Source organism: Loa loa (genome assembly GCF_000183805.2).
Source record: "Loa loa unplaced genomic scaffold supercont3.718, whole genome shotgun sequence".
Taxonomy (NCBI): domain Eukaryota; kingdom Metazoa; phylum Nematoda; class Chromadorea; order Rhabditida; family Onchocercidae; genus Loa; species Loa loa.
Window position 1 is genome coordinate 11,975 of NW_018108898.1, and position 2,640 is coordinate 14,614.

Sequence of the window (2,640 nt, forward strand, 5' to 3'; positions counted from 1 at the left end):
TTTTAAAAAAATAAAAAAAAAAAATAAATATTAATAAATTATATTTCCAATAATTATTTCATTATAATATTTTGGATTTCACAGATATATTTCTCATTGCTAAATTAATATTCAATGATAATTAGATTAGAAAATAAATATCATCACCTTTTATCACTATGCTCTTTACTTTTTGACTTTCTTCTACTTTTAGGCTTCGTCTCATTTGACATCGATTTTTACGTATTTCTTACTTTGGTATGTTGCAATTATTGCTGAAATTTTTAAATGTTATTGCAAAATATCGAAAACAATAAAATAACATCGAAATTGTCACAAAATATCGAAAACAATAAAATAACATCGAAATTGTCACTTTTTTAATAACTTTTATATGGTAATATGCAAAATATTAGCTGAATTTTTATCAGGCGATATGAAATATTAGAGTTAATTTAAATTTTTTTTTTGATTAACGTTGATCTTATCATGTTAGATTATCAATAATATTCAAATAGCTGATACTCTACGATGACAGCACAACCAAATCTTGAACATTCCTGGCCAAAAATTTATATATTAATAACAATTAATTAATCAAATACTAATAACAATCAAATTTGAATTGTCATGTTGGGTGTAAAAATCTTTTATGGCTAAATGTTTCAATAAGAAATAGAAAAAAATGGAATGCAAATGATTATTTCTTAAACAATAAATTTGAATTTTTGAATAATTTATCCATAGGTATTTGTCAAGAAAGTAAGGAATGACAAAAAGAGAGAAAAAAGGGAAAGAAAAAAAAGACTTTATTCTAAATAACGGCCTAAATATTCCATTTAAAACGGTAAAAGAGAAAACATAAGCGAGAGAGAGAGAGAGAAAGAAAGCGAAGAAGCGGAAATAACTAAATTAAAATTTTTTAATTTAGATGGAAAATTAAACAATATTTGATAGTTTTGATGAATTTCAACAATTTAAAACACAAAAAATGATTCATATGAAGAAGATAAATGTTTATAATAGAAAATATAAAAGACTGATTAGTACGATTGAAATTTTTAAAAGCGGATGAAAGCTAGATTATGTCTTTTTCTCTTCAGAGAAATTTCGTTACCTTGGTTACATAGCTGTTAAATTGTTGCGAATATTGATTTCAACGTTTCATAATATAATATATGTCATGTAAAAACAATATTTTAAAAGAAAAAAAAGAAAATAGACGGTGATAAGAGTTAAGATTAGATGATAAAAGAGCAAATGATGAAAGAATAATAGGAGAGATAAAAGATAAGAATTTGAAAAAAAAAAAATTAGAAAAAAATCCGCTTAATTTTTTATCCATTCTCTTTGCAAAATTGTCGAATACTTTTGCACGCCATATTTATATCTCTTATATATTATTATTTCCAAATCTTTTATATTAAAATTCTTTTAATTATTGTTTAAATAATTGCAAAAAGTTTACAGGATTAGATGCTAACATTTGTTTTGTTTTATTGTGCCTATAATTAGGTTTTATTAGAATTACGATAATTCGTCTTCGTCCATCCCAATGGAACGTAAAAATAAAAGTGCTGGACTTATGCTAAAGTAATTCGCAATATTTATCTTGGAAAAATACAATGAACTACAAGGGAGGAAGAAAAAGAGAGGGAGGAAAGGAATGAAAGAAAAAATACAGAGGTAGTCGTTTAAATTATGTTTTCCATTTATGTAAAAATCTCAATGAATTAATTCAAAACATCATAATTATTATAGCAGTTCTTATGATGTGACTGGGCAAGTTTGTACCATTAAAATGTTTCTTTATTCATTATCACTCACAAAATTTCAACAGTTCATTATCATTGCAACAATTCGATGACATATTAATGCCTTGGATTGTCTGAGTGAAAGCTACGAAATTTGCAAATTCTTGGAAGGGCTTAAATTTTTTAAAATTGTCATTATCTTTTTGAAAAATAAAAGGGGAAAGAAAAAAAAGAAAAGTGATAATTTAAAAAGTGCATCAATTAATTTGAAAAGTAATTTAAAAAGTACATTAAAAAGTTATTGTTTAATTTAAAAAGTACATTAAAAAGTCATTATTTTTTGATTAATTTTAATAAAAGTATGCAAGCAAATTCCGATATTGTCACTGAGCGTAACATTAGCATACACATTTCTTCAAAATTTTCCCTAACTTTATTAATTTAAAGCAAATTTGCCCATATCATTACTCATTACTCAATCACTGAAGGATTATTTAAATACAATTTTATAGTTGCAAAAGTAATCATTGCTATAATTTTGATGGATTTAAATTGATTCATTTTTGATCACCTATATCTTTTTATTTTGCCGTTTTACATTAGCATATTGTTTTATTTTGTCAAACATTTTAATTTAAATCAAAATAAAATGTATTTGGTTACAATTTGTTACAAATTATGTATATATTAAATTTATTACAGTTTATGCTTATAAACTTCTTATCATTCCAATACTTCATTCTAACACATTCTAACACTAACACTTCTTGTCATTCTAACACTTTACAAATATTGCAATATTGTCGCATTAAGAGACCTTTTTTCTCCTCCTTCCGCTTTTCTTCATCCGCTTCTCTCGATCTTCTTGATCATAATTTTAGAATGTGGTAAGATGCTGAAATGTTTC